Source organism: Pinus tabuliformis, chromosome 5_2 (assembly GCF_031772625.1).
Source record: "Pinus tabuliformis cultivar Carrire ecotype Pingquan chromosome 5_2, CPIR1, whole genome shotgun sequence".
Lineage (NCBI taxonomy): Eukaryota > Viridiplantae > Streptophyta > Pinopsida > Pinales > Pinaceae > Pinus > Pinus tabuliformis.
Genome location: NC_142306.1, coordinates 765,187,154 through 765,208,404, shown reverse-complemented (window position 1 = coordinate 765,208,404; position 21,251 = coordinate 765,187,154). Strand labels below are relative to the sequence as shown.

The window sequence follows — 21,251 nt, the reverse complement described above, 5'->3', positions numbered from 1 at the left end:
CGATATATCTAGTTTAAGTCTATTAGGAGAGATGAAGCATCTAATGGCGGATGCTTGGGAGGACATATGGCTGGTCATGATGATGTCTTAATCACGAAGAGGTAGGGTGGCGTTGGTCATGGAGCTCTAACCTTGGATACGCACCTAAAACCGTGGGTTGATGGTTAGCTAGTAAGTCTGATGGTACCTAGAGTGGTTGAAAACTTGAGTCCATCTTAGCCCCACCCGTATAGATTACCCTGGTCAGGCATCTAGTCTGCAGCACTAAGTGTGTTAGAACACGTCGTAGTTCATTGCGAGATCTTCCATGTACCTCTATATATATGTAATTATGAATACCTCCCTAGTTAAGAGGAAGTATTGAAGAAATGTAACTAGTATCGGTCTTCATAATTGTACGTGAGTCATAATGTAATATATTTGTCAAAAGAAACTTATTATTATAAATTTGACTTATTATAGCATGGGTTTCATGCTTGGGTCAATAGTCATAGTTCAAGCCTCCATTGTAGGCTTCTAGAATTTTCTGAGTCAAAAAGTCAAAATTTGATGTAACAAACCCTTCTTGGGAACATGATAGAAAAGAATATTTAAGTGTCACATCTCCTCCATCAAGTTGACCTTTGTCACCTTGCAAGTCGACCTTGAATCAATATTCTGCTCATGTCGGCTCATTTACAGGCAACAACAAGTATAAATAGCCATGTGTACTCAGCCTAGTTGAAGGAACAAACAAATCAGTCCAAAAATCACAGAAGCATAGCGAAGTTTCAAAGGTCTGAAATATTTACAACCTGAGGTATAAAGCGAAGGGACCAAGCTCCTATACAGAAAGTCCAAGTTCTTGCAAGAAGATGAAATCTTTATTGTTGCATGAAGTCGAAGTCTTCATAAATACAAGAAGCTGAAGTCTCTAAAATTGCAGGATGTCAAGAAGTATGCAGATGTCAAGAAGGATAAAATTTTGAAGACCTATTCTGAAAGAAGAATACATTAAAGGCTAACTTGATGGATGGAGAAAAGTTTAGGTTAAATACTTGGTTGTCTCACTGTCATATGAACCTATTGAAGGAAGAGTTCATGACTGGGTTTTCCCCTACCTAGGGGTTTTGCCCTGGCTGTGTGCCTACATGTTGTGTCACCTTTCCGTTCATTGCTTGGCATTTATCTTGATGAAAGAAAAATATAAATAAGAACTAACAAACACATAAGAATTTTCACAAGTAAATGTCAAAGATCTATGAGAAATATAATGCCCTAGATTGCTCAACAATTCTCCACCATTATCAGACTAATAATGGTAATCTAACAACCTAACTATTTTTTTGCTAGTTCTTTGAACTTTCAAAATTCATTAAACAAGTAAAATTTCAATTTCAGAAAATGCGACCACATTTTTCTTACATAATACCAACAAAAAGAAGGGAATCTCTAGCAGAGGTGATGGATATCATGTTCATTGGTCCACAAACATCCTACATGAATTAGGTGAAGGTCTTCGTAAACTATCATGGATATTCCACTAGACAGTTTGTCAAAACAAATTTGATAAAATTGTATTGAAAAATATGAAATCTGCACTTTTACAGTTTTATTTCTCTTTAGATTTCTGGATTTGTGGCTTACTGTAAATTGTGTATGCATGCAAATTAAAATTATGCAGGAAATAGCGAACAATGCAATAAAAACTTAAACACATTTGCAAAAGGTATGACCTGAGAAACCCTTTCAAGAGAAAACCCAATGGGAAGGTGAGGTCGCTCTGCTCTGTTTCTCTGAATAGAAAATGGTTGTGAGTACAAAGAAGTATGGTTTGTGGCCATTGGGCTACTACAGTGCACAAATCCTCTCAATCTCATATCCCTCTCGGTTATTTTTGCTCATATATAGAACAAATGCACTCAAAAGAATGGAACCCTTTCTCCTCCTAGTGTCCCGGTTATAAGATTGTCTGATAGCCTACTAGTGGTTAGGTTTGACTACCTCAACTCTTAACCCGAGTTACAATATAAACTCTTCTAGAGTATTCTTCATCATAATCACGTGGCTAGCCCCCTTTTTCATGAATAATGGGTGTCGATGTGGCATCCTCTCAAATTATGGTGGTGAAAACACGAAGGTCAACTTCTGAGTGGCATAACTTTTGCATACAGACGTTGATTGATTCACTCCTTGCAACGTTGGAAAGATCTCTATGTGTTGATTATGAAAAAAAAAGGTGTGGCGCTTTAACGGCAAAGGTTTACCCCCCAAAAAACGTTGCTTGATGCCTCAAAACACTCCGAGAAGATTTCAGACTCCAATTTGCCAAATTGGGCCTTGTCGGTAAAAATGGTCTTGTGAGTTGATTCCTCCAATTAAACATCAAGGTGGATGAAAAACAATGCAATGATCCAATCCGGATCATTGCCCTTCATCAAATTGAGTTTTGTGATGTGTCCCTACCTAGAAATCTCTACAAACACCATGTACCAACTATTGAATGTCCAAAAATCCATCGACCAAATTCTCCCAAAAAAGGTCAAGTTTAAGTGGCAAAATTGCTAATGACAATGTACCAATGTCCAATGCACTCTTGGTTACCAATGCATGCTCTTTGATTTGTCGAATGTTAACCAATTTGAACAATCCATGATTCACCACACCAAGAGCAAATATGTTGAATAGGTTGGCATGGATATCAAAGCAGGAGCAGTTGCAGAATGATTGAGCAGGTGTGCAGCAGGTCATTGATGTCAAAGCAAGAGCAAGAGCATGTATTAAGTAGATGAGAGGTTGCAAGAACAAAACCCTAACCCTAGGGTTTGGGATTATTGGATAATAGACATGCCTTGTTTTTGTTGGAATTTTTGAAGCAGCGGATCATTATACTTGCCTCAGAGACCATCTTCGTCGAGTTGATCCCGACCATATGTGGAGCATCTCGTGGGCCCTCGCGGTTTGAGAAAAACACGAAGTCAAATTTGAAGCCCCATCAATGGTCCTAAATCCCCAAAGGGCTTCCAATGTGGCAAGATCGTGTGGCATAAAATATCTGATGGATGAGATGGCATTGCATTGGATAATGATGTGGCGCCATGGATGACGATGTGGCAACCTGGCCAAAACCTCGGCAATAAATGATGTGGTGGATTAATCTATGAATCGATTTAAGATGATGAGCTTATATTATAAAACAATATATTTAAAATTCTATTAAAAAAAAATGAAAGAATAAAAAATATATATTGAATTTAAAAAAAAAAAAATGAAAAGGAATTATCATGGTCCACAAAGCTAGGGAACAGTTTAAATAAAATCTTGGTCCAAACACCAAAAATTTATTATGGTCCAAGGAATAAGTCTTGGACATGACCGTGATTATTATGTTTATGTACTAAACGAGTTAGTGGGACCAAAAAAAAAATATTTCATTTCTTTGGAAGGTCAGCCCAACATAAGGGCTCTACAACATCTATAAAATGTGTCCATTCTCTCCATAATGTATCGCAAAATTTGTTGTGTTATCTCTGAAATATTTTTCATACCTTTTGTTTACGACAAGGAAACTCGTGGTTTGCATTTGCGGCAAGTAACTCACCTACATGTCTCGAGGAATGTCGTAAAATCAATTTGCAAGGGTTTCTTTTGGATTCGTTTTTTATATATACAAGGGTTTCGCTTTGCAGGTGGCTCTCAACCATATTTTTTTGCATTGGTTATTCAAATCTAAAGCTCACAAATCTCTACGTCCAATACAACAGAACCATGACCCATCGCATGCGGCCGAATGAACAGAGATGTGTTGAAGGGTTTTGTTCCAATTTTGGGATATGTTGATTCGTTTGGGTTGTGGGGGATAAGTTTCTTATTGCAGGTCATCAAAGATAACTTAGCTTCATTGGATTTGCCAATTATGTGGATAATAAAGAGAGCATCTTTGTTCAAGATTTGACGTAGTTTAGAACCTATCAAGTCCTGAAACAATTCGGCCAACCGTGGAACAATTACTCAAACCTAATCATCAGCGGCCAGTGTACTCTGTTCACATCTTAAGGGAAGGTTGAGCCTTTGATTTCTATGCACATCAGTCTTGAGGAACAACGAAAATTTGTGTTATAGATTATTATTCTCAATTGATTTGATGACTAAGGGTTTCATTGATTTTACCCATATATTCTTCATTGTGGCTCTCATAAACCAATCTGAGCATCCCTAAGCAAAAGTTTGAATCGATGTTGATTACGCTACATATGACATTTAACCTAGGCATGCATTTAAGTCTATCTATGAAGCATTGTCCAGAATTCAAAATTCTTGAAGCCAAAATTTTTATAACAAGCAATGATGACATCCTACAAGACAATGATATACATAACTATGACAATAATGTGACCATGTGAAGATTAAATGGATCATGAGCTGCATTTCCTCTGTCTCCTTTGCAATATTCATCAACGGCCTAACCTTGTTGATTTTTTTACTAGGATGCACAGTAGAAGCTAATTTTCTAATTTGATAAGTACTTCCTAATTATCTTCAATTAATTTATCTTTAAGCCATTGATATCATTGAGCAATTATATACAAAAAATCTCAACAATAATGCAATGAAAACAGTAAGATCATAAATAGAGCCATGCACAATAAAGACAACAAATTTACCATGGGAAAACCCAGTCTTGGGAAAAGCCCAACAACTTTTCTTCTTACGAAAAGTTATTCTTCAACAAGGTTCACAATTACAAAATTGTCTAGAAATATGTGTCAAAACCCAAGCGCAAAATACCAGTCAAACCTGGTCAAATTACAATTTAGTGAATGCCAGTCAAACCACCCAAGAACCAAAAAAGTCAATGTTGATCAGCTGTCAAAATTTCAACATGTGGTCAATTTCGGGCCTGTAGTCAAAGGCTTGCATTCAACTCAGCCTATGCTCAAGGTCTTTGATCAAAATTCCATACTGCGATCAACCTCGTCCAATAGTCAAATTTGGTCAAGCTTGGACTCAGTTAAACTCAATCAAACTTCAGATACTTCGCTCCTTTTTCTATTCACATGTGTGGCTATCTTGTGTAGAAGATGATGCGATGAGTGGTAGTTGAAATGAAGACTCTTGTGTATTTATACTTGTCAAGTGGGTATGACCAAGGGTCACACATTCATGGTGGGGCCAACCTATTAATTTGGAGCCTACATGAACACCAAAAAATAAACTTTCAATTTTATTATCCATAACTATCCTTCGCCGACTTGGGAGCCCTCTTAGCATGTGGGAATACCTCCTGATGCTACACAAAAATCAACATTCCCTCTTAGTAAGGGAGGTATTCTCTGCAACAGATTTCCCCTTAGCTAAAATTTCTCCTCCATAAGAAAAGTTTATGAGTTTTCCATGTTGAGGCATCTCTATAGATAACTCCATCTTGGAATGGGCAATTTAACTCCTCATATGTGAGTATCCAGGGCTTTTTGCCAAAGTCCTTTATGGCTCCTTAGGCAAATGTATCAATCTCCTATGGTCAAAGTCCTTTATGACCTAGCTAAGGCCTTCTAGCAACCAAGTCCTTTTGGACTCTCAAGAGAGAATTTGCCTCTAGACCATTCACCTTTCTTGTCAAAGTCCTTTATGACATAGCCAAATCCTTCTAGCATCCAAGTCCTTCTGGCTTCAAAAGTGATTTACATCTATCTCCTTTGGTCGACCTAGCCAAGTACTTCTAGCTTCTAAGGAGAAGATTTGTCCAATCCTATAATTTCCCTAGGTCATTCACCTCTTGGTCGACCTAGCCAAGTCCTTCTGCTTTCAAAAGTGAATGTATTATATAATTTCCCCTGTAATTGCCTTGGGCTATTCACCTTTCTAGTCAAAGTCATTTATGACCTAGCCAAGTCCTTCTAGCTTCAAAGGTGAATGTATCCATCTCCCCTGGTCAACGTCCTTTATGACCCAGCCAAAGTCCTTTATGACTTTAGGAGATAGTCTAACCAATCCTGCAAAGACCTCATCATTCCCTTCAAATGAGTGAGACATTCAACTTATTAAGATCATCTTTGAAGTATGTCCACAATCTACTCATTTGTGGATATGTACTGGAGATCCACTACTCCTTCATGTCTCGGATGAAGTGACCCAGCCATTTCCTTCTTGCTCTTGAAGCCAAACTGCTTCATGTCTTGTGATACAGGTTGCAATATACTCCGCTTGAATCTGTACATTCCTACAAAGACTTACTTCATCTCCTAATACATATCTCAAACCACATCCAACTATACAACAAAAGTACCACATACTTTGCTTCCATCCACTATACATGCCTCAACTCAACCATAAATTGGTTCAGTGTGCTCACTGCAAACTGAATATCTGGCCCGGTGTTAACTAATTACATTATGAATCAATTAACTCCCTATACATCATGGGATTCACCAAATATGAATCTCCTATCCCAAGAAATAGTGTACCTGCCAAAATCCTTCATTTCAATCTCCAATGCCAACTCCCTCCACCACCACTAAAGTAGGTCTTCTTCTGGTAGTCGTAGATATCACGAAGGCAAATCCTCCTACCATTGTTGCTCCCTCTATTATGCAATCAAGTCCTTCTACTATAGTCTCCTAAAGGGAGGCCCACTGCTCCTAGAGACCTTTTGTCTCTGAGAATCTAGTCTGACAATCTCAACCCCATGATATCCTCTTGGAAGGCAGCTCCTTCCATTTTGCCTACTGTCGACTCCCTTGGAACTGCAAGCTCTTCTTCTCATTGGACACGATCTTAGATGTCTTAACAATTTGTGCAATCTTCGCTCTCAAACATTCTTACCAAGTCTAAGCTCGAGTCCAAGAATCTAACCCTTTGTTGGAAACACTGAGGGGGTGAATCAGTATTTCTTTTCAATTGTTATTATTACCAGTTTAGATTCTTTACAATTTTAATCAAAGAAATGATTTTATTAAATATAGAAAAAGATTGAATACAATATCTGATGAGTTTTGCCAAGCACAAACTTGGACTTTGATGAAGCTCCAAACTCTAGGGCTCTGACCCTATCTTACCAAGGCACCGACCTTGAATTTAGGAGCACCAACTCCAAGGACACCAATCCTTCCAATTCTGAGGCACCAACCACAAGGGCTCCGACCCTATAGATTTATTTTGTCAAAAAATGTTTGATTGTAATATACTGCTTTCAAGGACTTCTTTACAAAACCCTGTCCTTGTAGTCTTTGCAACAGGTCGCTTGTCTGCGTTGTGGCTTCACATCGGGTCTAAACCTTCAAGATGAATCAGTTCAAAAGATTGTCCTCCCACTGTCTTCTGCTTCCTTCTTTGCTCGTCCTTCAGCTTTTGCTGCACCTTCATCGTCTGCTAGACCTTCGGCTTCTCAATCTTCGGCTTCCTCTGTCTCTTCAAGTTCACGAGTTTTGAACTTCTTTAATTCTTCTATGTGCCGATGCCCAATCAATGCCTTTAGTGAAAAGTTTTAACTTGTGCTTATACGAGTTTCACCAATTACTTGAGAGACATGTTTATTGGAGGGAGACCGACTTGTTTATTTACGAAGAGGCCAGAGAGGCTATAACCATATTATAATATTAGTTTGGCGGTCCCCATGTGCCACGTCATTGCTAATTGCAATCGCAACTTTCGGAGGTCTCTTGCTACACAATATATATCAGAGAGGCCCTTTTTAATATTCATCCAAGGCCCACATGGAGGTCCCACATCCACATCATCAAACGCAATCGCAATCGCAACTTTTGGAGGTCCCGCAATCGCAACCTTTAACGTTACCAATGTAACATAGCCGATACTCATATTGTCGATGAGGCAAACGCGATATAACATTAAACAGTTGTCAATAGATCCGTCGGATCCACAACTTCTATCGCAATTGGCGGTTCGAGGGTTTATCGCAATCGGCAGTCCGGGGTGACAACCCTTTATGATTTGTGTAACTTCTGATACCCGAACACAATACTACATAAAGGTATATTTTAATGGAGCTGTCGGGTCCGCATATTATATCGCAATCGGCGTTTTAACATTTCATCCCTTTAAGCCTTGTGATATGAAAATTCCGATACGCGGATGTGATATTACATTAGGGTGTTTTATAATGGAGCAATCGGGTCCGCACCTTATATCGCAATCGCAGTTTTTATTGTGACATCCCTTTATGACTTGCGATATGAAAGTTTATACAGTGGATGCGATATTGTATTATGGCGTATTGTAGTGGAACCATCGGGTCCACAGTACAAATCGCAATCGGGGGTTTTGTGTGGTGGCATGTAATAGAGCCTGCTGATATTATATATGCCGATATGTTAACTCCTCCGGTTTGTTTTATGCGCTGTGAACTTTTTAAGAGGTTTCCACGGTTTATTCCTTCCTCCGATAGATCTGCTTTGTCTTGGCTCGTCGCTCCTGTGGTTTCTCTTCACTCCTATGACTTCCGATACACTGCTCTGATAGCTCTTCTTTCAATAGCTCTTCTTTGATGGCTTTCGATGAACTCTTCCTGCTCCTATTGCTTCACGGATCTTCTCTGCTTGGCTTCACATCATTATTTACTATCCAGAATATTGCCATATTGACCTCAGTGATAATCTAGATCAAAACCATCTAATGACTGGAGAAAAAATATTCTCGTAGTCCACTCTCTCTTTCTATAGTGCCCCGCTCTGGTTGACTGACCATGATATGACATTAGCCTTGATATAGCCTTAGGGCTCATACATTATTCTTTGAGGACCTCAGGTCGAGGATCCGGATATTTGACTTTTACTATTTGTGGATGTGATAATAATTATTTTCAAGTTTGATGTTATGATGATAATAGTTATGATGGATGTGTTTTATGACTATGTCTAATCATGTGATGGATTCATTATGTTGTCTGCTTACATTAGTTTTTGCTCAGGGTTAACAAATATGTTGATGATTATGTCATGGTGATGATTTAGCATACACAAGTATATTGGTGACTAATATTGTGTACAAATACTACTGATGATTATTGAGTGTGGTAGGAGACTACCCAGATGAACTTGCATATGACAATTCAATGACCTCTGGTTTGATTTGAATTGCATACTCTTGTCTAAAAAAAATTCAAAGCTCAATTTAAAATTCCGTTGAGAATTCTAATGACATGTTAGTAGGTTGCAGGCACAGGTTAGTTGTTTGGTCGAACAACTCACACATGGGTGATCGAGCTATATAGATAGATGGAACTTCATGGGAGCGATGGGACAGTGTCCCTAATTCCACCCGCGAGCACTTCCGTCGTGACTTGGGTTGAAAGGTGTTGGGATACCTTCACCTTGAAGATCACAATGTAGTGCGAGCAAACACCGAATTGGGTCACTCACGAGGATTTTACTGGGGGGCGTGCATCAAGGCAGATTCCTTGATCCCTAGCACCATTAGTCTCACTATAGAGGGCGACATAGGAGAGGATAGTAGTCTCCGTCGTCACACCTAGCTTTTCCCCTCATAGTCATTGGATACTTGAATGGAAAGCAGTGTGGCAACTTTGGAACTTCAAAAGGGAAGTTCTTAAAGGGCGCGACCGACATGGCACCCTTGGCATCAAGAAGAAATTGATTGGCGTGGCACCCTTGGAACTTCAAAGGGAAGTTCTTAAAGGGAATAACCGACATGGCACGCTTGGAATCAAGAAGAAACTACTAAAATATAATTAAGATATGTTAATCATACTAATTCACATAACGAAGTAAGTGAGATTTTAAAACTAAGTTAACTAAATCAAGAGTAAAAAAGTAATTCACATAATGAAGTAAGTGAGATTTTGGAAGTTAATTAAATCAAAAGTAAACTTTGGGGTGAAGGAAGAATAGGAAGAAATAAAAATAATGGAGCAATTGAGAACTCTACCCTTCCCATATTTGGAAAATCTTAGGTAGATAATGTGCATATAAAGTAACTCCAAAGTATGTTAGGTTGTAATAAGCAAAGGGGGGGATAGGGACATAATAGATTTAATTAGAAACATTAATCCTAGAATGTTTTAACCTCATTAAGAAAAGAGGACGATGAATGAAGATAAAGAATAATAAATTAAATTAGAGAAATTTAGTTTCATGAGAGAACCTCCATGTGGCAAGAGCCAACACAAGGATCTCCATCTAAGAGTCAATTTGAGTTAAACTAGGGTGTAATTGGGACACCAAATCTGATACTTACCAGTTTATTGTAGTAATGAACACAATAAAAAGTATAAAAGGGGGATCACGAGACAACTAGTAGAAGAAATATGGAGTCATGCTAGGGTGAGGAAAAATATTATTTTTGAATAAAAAATTAAGTAAATAATTTAGGAGATCCTTGTTGAGAGGTTGACACATGCGTGGGTGAATAATCAAACTTTCAGATTAATAAAATAATTAGTTTTGCAAGAAGTGCCAAGTGTCCCCTATGAAGCCTCCTATAAAAGAAGAAACAAGCTATGGGAAGGGGACCTTTTTGCCCTATGGTTGGATGGATTACATAACGCTATATTAAGTGACTACAAAGCCTATAGTGAATTTGGTGAGCTGGAGGTCACTAGAGAGGGAATTCTTAAGCTAGAAGTGCTCTCCTCCATCGGCTAGTATTCTTCCTCTACTTACATCCCCATTGCATCCCGAAGGTCCGTGGGGAAGCAGAGTACCCAAGGAGTAGGTTGGGAGGTCAATCAGTGAGCCTACAATGTTCAGTCAGGACGCATAATCCTTCACACATGAACACGAATAGCAACAAGGGAGTGCAAGCAACAACAAGGCCAAGACCGAACCACTACTGCTTTGGTGAATGGTACCTCGTGTTTTCATAAAGTTCTCTTACATGATTTTTGTTATATAAATAATTACGAGGTTGTAAAAGTAAATTATATGAAGGTTGAATTGTAAATTATGGGCTATTGATGTATATGCCTTAATATCTATGTGTTTCCAATGTTGATGGGTTTTTAATTACTATGTGATCTTCGTAATGGATGTTGCTAGAGAATGGTTAGTTTAAAATGAAAATATTTATTTGCTTATGATTGCAATTCGAGACTTAGTTGCATTACTTTTGGGTTAAATAAATATTAGCATGGTTTCCTATATACAGCATCTCCAAAGACCTCCCAAGACTTAGGAAGTCCTGCTACAATTAGCCTCACTAACTCTGTGGGCGCAACTGCCTCACCAATAGCAGTGAGATCATCACGTACCTGTTTGACCCTCTGTTTTCAAAACCGGCCGACGAGGAACCGACTCGGCCGAGTTGGTCCGAACCAGAGCAAAAAAATTTGAGTCGGCCTTGTATTTGGTTCGGTCGACCGAGTTAATACCAAGTTGGCCGAGTTGTTAGTCGGCTCGACCGAGCCCACATTAACCCGGTCGAGTTAGAAAAAGCGGCCCAGCAACCTGTCAAACAACGAATTTTTTTTTTAATGTTCTTTTAAGGGACTCCAAACCTGTTCTTATTTTGCCTATGTTGTCTTTGGGGTCCATTCCCCTCTCCTAAACCCTATTTAGCCCACCCAACCCCTCTCATTTTCTCACAGCCATCTCATGCATTTGAGTGAGAATTTTAGTGAGAGTTTGTGAGGAGTTGTTGAGTTTGTTTGTTTCTTGAGTTTTGGGCAAGCATTGTAGCTAGAGTGAGGAGCTTCTTGGGCAGCCATTTGGAGCAGCATTTGCCATTGAGGAGTTGGTTTCTTGGAGCAAGCTTGAGGAGGTAGTTTGTGCCTGGAGGTATTTCTTTTCACTTGTAAAAATCTGTTTTTGCTTATTAAATTTTATGTGCAAACCTAGAAATCCTAAAGAGCGTTTTTTGTGAAAGAAATGAACATTGAATCAATGTTTTTTTTTTGTTTTCATTTTCAGATTGTTTTCTTTCATTTCCAAGTCAAAAAATGGCACCTAGAGTGAAAGATGTTGCTTGGGCATATGTTGAAATGGTTGATACTCAAATGCATTGCAAATTTTGCCATAGGAAAATTAAGGAAGGTCCTGGGGGCATTAATACGCTGAAACAACACTTGGCGAGGATTAGAGGCCAACTTACTCCATGTACCTCACCGGAAATTGGGGAGATTAGGAAGGATTTGTTAGCCAGCTTTGAGAATTTTAAAGAAGATAAGGCTAGGCAAAAAGAGTTAGAGGCTGAAATTGGGAGGAAGAGGAATATACAAAAAAAGCTGGCTACCAACCCCCATTTTGATTTTGAGGGTTCATCCTCTATCCCTTCTACTGATGCATCCAACCCCTTCCGATATGTTCCTCCCTCTTTTGAGTCTATTCAAGAAAAGGGAAAGGGTAAAATGAAAAAGGGTGATATGAATATCAAAAAGTTATTTCACTCCCTCCTCTCCATCAGATGCACATGGTCCTCAAGCAAGTAGAAGTCATTTGCAACCCACTTTAGATGACCACTGAAAGAAAAAATTGAGGGAGACTGCTTGTGATTACATAGCTAGATGGTGGTATGATGTTGATATCCCCTTCAATGCTTCTCGTTCACCATATTATGAGCCTATGTTTAATGCAATACATGCTGTTGGAAAAGGCTTCAAAGGCCCTATTATGCATGAGCTAAGGGGGTATCGTTTGCAGAAATAAATTGCCTCCATTAATGAGTATTTGAAAGATTTCAAGGACTCATGGGCAAGAACAAGATGTACCATCATGTCAGATTTCAAGGACTCATGGGCAAGAACAAGATGTACCATCATGTCAGATGGATGGACTGATCAAAGAAACTGTACCATCATAAACTCTCTTATCTTCTGCCCACAAGGAACCATGTTTCTAAAATCAGTTGATGCATCCGATAAGGTAAAAGATGGACAATTGTTGTTTCAGCTATTGGATGAGGTTGTTGAGGAGGTGGGGGTGGCTAATGTTATTCAAATCATTACAGATAATGCCTCTAACTATGTTCTTGCTGGTAAACTGTTAGAGGAAAAGCACAGAACCATCTTTTAGACCCCATGTGCTGCACATTGCATAGACCTCATGCTTGAGGATATTGGCAAATTAGGTTGGGTCAAAAACATTGTAGATCATGCCAAAAGCATAACAAAATTATCTATAATCATTCATGGATTTTGATCCTGATGAGGAAACACACAAGGGGCAAGGATATTATTAGGCCTGCCATCACTAGATTTGCTACTCATTTTTTGACATTGCAATCTATGCTTTCACAACATAGAAACTTGCAAAAGATTTTTTCCAATGAAGAATGGAATCAAAGCCAGTGGTCTCACAAACTGGAAGGCAAAGAATTGAAAAAGAAGGTTAATGAAGAAATATTTTGGAGAAAGGCAACAGAGATTGTGAAGCTTGTTGAGCCACTGGTTAAGGTGTTGCGGTTGGTGGATGGGGAAAGATTAGTTATGGGCTTCATTTATGAGGCTATGGATCAAGCAAAGGAGCAAATAAAGAGGGCATACAAGGATAAAGTGGCTAAGTATGGGCCCATTTGGGCAATCATTGATGAAAGATGGAACAATCAATTCCATCGCCTTATACATGCAGCTGGGTATTTTTGAACCCACGATATCATTATAAAGCTAAGGCGACAGGAGCTTTGAAAGGGGAGGTTAGAGATGGATTGATTGACTGCATTGATCACATGATCCCATTGGAGTGTGATCAGCTAGAGATACACCGATAGGCCACAACCTTCGGCAGTGCCTCAAGTACCTTTGGGAAGAACCTAGCAAAGATTGCAAGGGAAGTAGATGAGCCAAGTAAACAAAAATTTCAATTTTCAAATTCTTAATACTTATTTCATTAAATCGTTTATAATTTGAAAGTTGGATATAATTTGTAATTTTGTTGAGCTAACTCATTACACTCCTATGTTTTTTGCAGTGCAATGGTGGGAGGTTTTTGGTAGCCATTGTCCTGAATTGCAGAGGTTTGCAATTCGTATTTTGAGTCAAACTCGCAATGCTACTGGGTGTGTGCGCAATTGGTCTGTCTTTGAGAGGATTCAAACAAAGAAGAGAAACCGTTTGGATCAAAAACGGTTAAATGATCTAGTCTATGTCCAATACAACCTCTGGCTTAGATGCAACCAATTGCTGAACAAAAGACCTGATTCTGATCCCATTGTGTTGGAAGACAATGATCCAACATCAGATTGGGTAGTGGAGAGTCATCCAACAGAGTTTGATTCTGATGAGGATCTTGATTTGGATTTACAGGTGGAGGCATCACTCGAACATAATGTTCAGTTGAATGCAGATCTTGATCCACTTGTACCAGCCTCAGGGCTAGCCCCAAGTCCTCCAGTTGCAGGCGCTTCTTCTGTGGAGCCACAACAGAAGCACATATCTCGTCTATCTCAGTTTGCAGCTATTGCACAGCCTGCTAGTGCTACCACTTCTACAGTTGCAGTTGGAGATGATGAGGAGGAGGAGCCATGGGGCCCCCTGTCTGACTCTGATGATGATCCAGAGATTGATCCACATGATCTCAACTCCTCAGGCAATAGCCAGTAGTACTGGTCACAATTTACTTTTGTTGTAGAGGTCATTTCTAGCCTCCTTGGTTATGTGTTTTTGTTTTGATCTCTATATCATCATCATGTATGTATTGGACAGTGCACTGGGTGCCATTTTGATATAATGGATATATACATGAGTCTGCTTTGATCATATGTTGTCTTCTATCTATATTCTAATGCTGTGTGTTTGGAAACATGAATGAAAATCTTTAAAATTGTGTTTTTTATAATAAAAATATAAATATTTTATGTATTTTTTACAACGACCGAGTCACTGAAATCGAGTCGGCCGAGTCGATACCGAGTTGGAGTCGGAGTTGGAGTCAACCCTCGACCGAGTCGGAGTCGGAGTCAGAGTTTTAAAACACTAGTTTGACCCTGCCAAGATAATGAACTATACTTTCATCCTTTGTCATCCTGATGTTCTTCAATTGTTCTTTGAGTACCATCTTCCTGCTCTAATTGGTACTGTGATAGAGAGTGGTTAGAGTTGTCCACATCTGATATGCATATGTGTTTCCTCTCACCTTAGGAACCACGTGATCCTTTAGACTGTCCATCAAAATCCTTTTTGTCTTTGCATTATTTTTTGTGAATTCAACAAGTTCATCTACAGCAGTAGGAGGTACAACCACTTACCGCACTATGTCTCAAATTGTTGCCTCATCAAACACTATCTGAATTTTGTCCTTCCAAATGGCATAGTTGGATATCCCATCCAATCTGTCCTCTATCCTTAAGAACATGGCCATGACTGTTGTCCAAAATTTACAAAACCAAGAAAATGGAGAAATGAACTTTCCAGCACACCTTGTTGTCCAAAAGTTCAGTCTATGTGAAATTTCACCTTGCTGTCCCAAAATATTAGTTTGTTGTCCAAAAATTCAGTTTGTTGTCCAAACCACTATCTGATGTCCCAAACTACTATCTGTTGTTCAAACCAATGTTGCAGTTATCATTATCGGGATATTATCGGCAAGGGAAAAAATCGTAAAATACAAAAATATTCATTTTTTCCAATTTTTTTAATATCTAAAGCATCTACAACATAAAATAAATACATAGACACATAAATATTATAAAAGAACTAATATATAAGATGTGTAATATCATTTCTAGTACTACATCACACATAACAGTGAATCATCTCCTGAATAATAAGTCCTAACTCCTGATTCCCAACTCAGCCTCAAAATATCAACAAAAAATATAATAATGTATCTCATATCATGAATCATAATGTCATATACAATGAAATGAACCAAATAACTAAAGTCTAATACTACTGATTTCCTCTGCCCATCTTGCGAGAAAATGCGATAGCTTTCCCTTTCCCTCTAGATGTAGATGTCGATGGAGTTGGTAGTGGACTCTATTGTGCTCTAGAAGCTGAAGAACTAGGAGCTACAGGAGGTAGACCATGTCCTCTAATGGTGACAGGGGTAGCCTGGGTAGGTTGTGTCACCTCCTCCTCATGTTGCTCCTCCTCAAAAAATCGGAGAAAAAAAAAAAGAAATCCTGAATTTTTTTTTTGCAAGATTTTTTCCCAAAAAATCACGATTTTTTCAAGTTATCGCGATTTTTTGCGCAAAAAAATTAACGTAAAAATCGCGCGATAATATCGCCAAACTCAAAAAATCGTGATTTTCCGATATTATCACGATTTTTGCAACACTAGTTCAAACTACAATTTTCAGCCTATAGCTCAAATACCCAATTTGATGACTAAAAAAAGTTTCCTGCAATCTCAGCCTGGTCTTAATTTCTCCTTATCATTCCCATTGAGTTAAATGCCCTTTTCCCATAAACATACATTCAACATATAGAATTCTGGAAATGAAATTTTCAGATTAAAACACATGAGATTGTCAACACATGCTGAAAACAAATATGGACATAACCAGACCAGTAACACACATAAAAATACACAGATTTTTGGTCAACTTAGACCCAGGCAAAACCCCTTCAATCTTCTCCAGAAAAGAGCTGTTAGAGAGCTCTTCAAATTTATTTATCTTTCAAGTTCAGGAAAAATACATTTGCAGACAAAACAAAACAGCAAGATACAACTTATCTCTTTAGCTCAAAACTCTTTGAAAATCGTTCCCACTTTGCCTCGATTTTCATGCCCACTTGAAGTTGAAAATATGTATTGTACATATACGATTGTACATACTGTACTGTAAGGACTGTATGGATTTCCGTACCGCTATACGATTTTTTTACAACAAAAAACAAAAAGTTCTCTCGAATGTCGAGCAGCGCATAGCATTCAATGTTGTTCGCACTGTACCTTCTGTTGTCTTCTATGCCTTGATTTCCATACCGAGCTTTGCCCAAAAATCACTCCTTCAGGTTGTTGCAACAAATTTCTCCTTCAAAACTTTTCTCTAGCTATGAACCTCCTTTCTCCAATCTGCTCATGAAGAATGAAAGCAATCTCTCTATTATTTTCCCCCTTTTGTTTCCCTAAATGACTTTTGGGCAACCCTAAGATCTAATGGCTCAGATTCATTTAAATCAAGGGATGAGAATAAATGTGCATTTAATTCTCACTTTCTATTTTTTAACTCACACATTAAATAAAGTACCCACATTGTACTTTATGTCTAAAGTCACTTTTCACTTTATAATTTAACATTGACTTTACCACTTATAAAGTCACTTTCACTTTATAAAGTCACACTTAGGAAAAGAATTATTTTGGACACTTTTCCCTAGGTAGAGACTAACCCATGGGAAACCACTTGTCCAAGGTACATTAAAAATCAACATTGGGTCAAAGATTTTGATGGGTTGTTGCGGTGTCAAAAATTTTGTTGGGTTGCTACTATGTCGAAGGTTTTGTTGGGCTACTGTAGGGTCAAAGTTTTGTTGTTGCATCTAAATCGAAGTTGTTGCTGGAAAGTTATCATCTGCAGAAGAACGAAAGGGTTGACTTGGTGTGGAGGACGTTTGTGTCTAGGTCAAGAAGTCTTGGATCATCTCGTGAAATTATTAAGGAAGATTTGTTGATTGGGTTTTCCCCTACATAAATGTTTTATCCTGGTTGTCCGCCTACATTTGGTGTCTGTGATCTTTGTGTTATTGCTTTGGTAATTGCTTGATGAACTAAAAATAAATGAAGAACATAAAGAATATCAAAAGTAATTATCAATATAGAGAAAAAAAAAATTGCCTTTCTAATTTTCTAACACGTTGGAGGATAAGACTCCACATGAGGTTTGGATTGGTAAGAAGCCCTCTCTTTCACATCTGAGGGTATTTCGCTGTGATGCATATTTACATGTTCCAAATGAGAAAAGAACCAAGTTGGATAGTAAATCTGAAAAGTGCATCTTTATTGGGTATAAGGATGGTTTAAAAGGTTATAAGCTTTGGAACCCAGAAACAAGGAAGGTTGTGTACAGTCGAGATGTGGTGTTTAGAGAGGTGAAAGATGTTATTAAACACGAAGTCCTACCAAAGGAACCTGAGAAAATAGAGTTTGAGCTAAAGGAGGAAGAATCAGACTCTACAGCAGAACGAGAATCAGAAGAGGAAGAGCCACAAAGTCCAGTTCTGAGGAGATCCATTCAAGAGAGAAGGCAGACTAAAAGGTATAGTCCATCTGCATTGTGTTCAAATTTTGTTTTATCTATTACTGATGATGATCCCAGAACTGTCAGGGAGGCTGTAGATTCAGAGGATGGCAAACTCTGGAAAGAGGCCATGGTTGATGAAATGGCATCTTTGGACAAAAATGAGGCTTGGGATTTGGTGCAGTTGTCAGCTACAAGGAAACCCACTGGAAGCAAATGGGTGTTTAAGAAGAAGATAAATGCAGAAGGAAGGTGGAGAAATACAAAGCTCGGTTGGTAGCAAAAGGTTATTCCCAGGTGTCGAGAATTGATTTTGGTGATATTTTTTCTCCTGTTGCCAAGTTAGTTTCTATTAGATTACTTGTATCTATTGTTGTTGCTTTTGATTTTGAAGTAAAACAGATGGATGTGAAGACAGCATTTCTTCACAGGGATCTGGAAGAAGAGATCTACATGAAGCAATCTAAAGGTTTTGCGGTCAAGGGTAAGAAAGAATTGGTATGCAGGTTAAAAAAGTCTTTGTATGGGTTAAAACAGTCACCAAGGATGTGGTATCAAAAATTTGATACATATATAAGAGGACTTGTTCACCATAAGCAAAGCGGATCACTATGTGTATTTTAAATTCATTGGTGACCGTGTTATTTATTTGGTCTTGTATGTGGATGATATGTTGTTGATTCGAAATGACAGAAATTATCCAAGATTTGAAGACCCAATTGTCCTCCAAATTCGACATGAAGGATCTTGGTGCTACAAACTATATTTTGGGCATGGAAGCTTTGGTTAAACCAAAGGAAGAATGTCGAGACAATATTACAAAGGTTTAATATGCAAGATAGTAAACCGATGAAGGTTTGTATTCCTATAGGTGTAAAGTTATCTGTTGAACAGTGTCCTAAGACACAAGAAAAGGAAGAGGACATGTCCCGTGTTCCATAATTGGTGGCTTGATGTATTCAATGGTTTCCACCAGACCAAACATTGCACATGTAGTGGGAGTATTGAGCAGGTTTATGTCGAAACCAGGGAAGGAGCACTGGACAACAGTGAAGTGGGTTTTCAAGTATTTGCGTGGCACTAGTTTATGGTTTGTGCTACCAAGGAAGACTAGGATTGGGCACAATTTTGGACATTCGTGGGTTTGTTCATGCAGATTGGGTTGTAGACATGGATCAAAAAATCTACAAGTGGGGTATGTGTTTAACCTATTTGGAGGAGCAATCAGTTGGATGACTAAGAGGCAATCTGTAGTGGCACTTTCAACTACAGAGGTTGAATACATGGCAACCACTCATGCAAGCAAGGAAACAGTTTGGTTGCAGAGATTGTGTTCATGTACGGGGATGGTGCAGCGAGCTATAAGGATAGATTGTGTCACTGTGACAACCAAAGTGCAATTTTCTTGGCTAAGAACCCTACTTATCATTCGAAGACAAAGCATATTGATGTTCAGTATCACTTTGTGAGGGATATGATTGAGGACAAAAAAAGTGTTGCTCGTAAAGGTGGACACTTTGAAGAATGTTGTAGATGCATTGATGAAGTCTGTGAACACTGAGAAATTTTCTTGGTGGAGTGAAACAATGGGCGTTGCAGGTCTGGACCAATGACAAAGCTCTCTTATGACCGCCGATGTGGAAAGAACACAACAAGTGGGAGAATGTTGGGTATGTGTTATGTGTTATATTTTTTTATGTGGACCCGAGGATGGGAGCAGACCCAAAGATGGTGGGCAGACCTACCCATGGTTTTGTGCATGGATTTTTGTTAAAAATATGCAACTATGGTCAAATTCCACTTTGGACTACTCATTTGATGGAGATGATGATGGCATCAAATTCCTCTTTCCGAGAGGACCAAAATCGACCTAAACATCACCTCATTTGGACAAGTGGGAGTAGAGTTATGAATTATTTGTTCATAAATATATTCTAGATTAGGTCAACCCTATGCGCATGTACCAACGGACAGGTCAAGTGGACCCTCATGGAAGCCTATAAATAGAAGAGACCTCAAGCTCATTTGGACACACATCAAGCTCTCTTCTCCTCTTCTATGTGTTCTTGGCTCGCACAAATATGACAAAGGAAGCTCGTTTAAGGGTCTGAAACTTCAAGATGAAGCTCGCACTAAACTAGGGTTTTCTTATTCAAAGTCGTTGGCACAGAACTGAGCATTTGGGTCCCTGGACGCTGGCACACAGTGGTCATGAGAGCGACTTTGGGTCCTTGGTCGCTAGCACAGAGTCTTCATGACGGCAACCGGAAGTTTGGGACAGTTTGGTCCCCGTTCACTCGCACAAAATGGTATGGAAGCGACCGAGCTGCCACAGTCACTTTCATGCAATTCACAGAGAGCGACCCTGTCTGTCATAGCCACTCGCACAGCTCCTCCTCCCTGCAACCGGGAATCCAAGATGAGATTTCAGTATTTCGAAGATTTCGCTCAATGAAAGAAGTGTTCGGCAACAGGCTACAGGCAATGACAGTACATTACAGTTATCTAAATCAGAGTTTTGATGTTTAGATGCATTTCATGGATATTCTAGTTGTTGTGAAGATATGGATCATAGTACTCCCTTTTGTTGAATCATTTGATGAAAATCTATTAGAAGAAGATTTGAAAGGGTTTTCCCCATAGTGGGTTTTGCCCTAGTCTCCGACCAATCCTGGTGTCTCTATGTTTGCATGCTTTTCTTCTATTGTTCCTTTATGTTCTGTTGCATTGATGATGATGTTATTGTTCTTTCTACATAGTTGCATATGTTGATGAATAATGATGTAAATTTGTATAATGTTATGATGCTATGGGGTGAACTTAATGTGTTAATGGAGAAATGTAATTATCAAAGCAAAGAACAATATAGCCCTATGAAAAATTAACATGGTATCAGAGTTGGGCTAAAGAAAATCCATGGAGATCACCCCCATGGAGACACTTTTGATGGAAGCAAGAAGAGGATGGTGGAGACCTAAAAGAATGCTAGGGTATGAAGGAAACCCTAGGTAGTTAGTGCATAAGGATTTGATGGTTAGGGTTTGAGAGAAACCTTGGTTTATGGCAAAGACTTGAGATTTGATGTATGAAACTATAGCATGGTCTATGTGAAGATGCTCAAGCACTTGGGATAGATTTGATGAAGCCCTAGATGGTCAGTTGTTGATAAAGTTGATT

At 38.8% G+C, this 21,251-nt stretch overlaps 1 protein-coding gene across 2 annotated transcripts in view; it reads right to left on the bottom strand.

Annotated features, from left to right (window-relative positions):
* The window catches only part of LOC149161537 (uncharacterized), a 95,959-nt gene that overhangs the window by 9,508 nt on the left and 65,200 nt on the right, over positions 1-21,251 (bottom strand). The window lies entirely within an intron of this gene.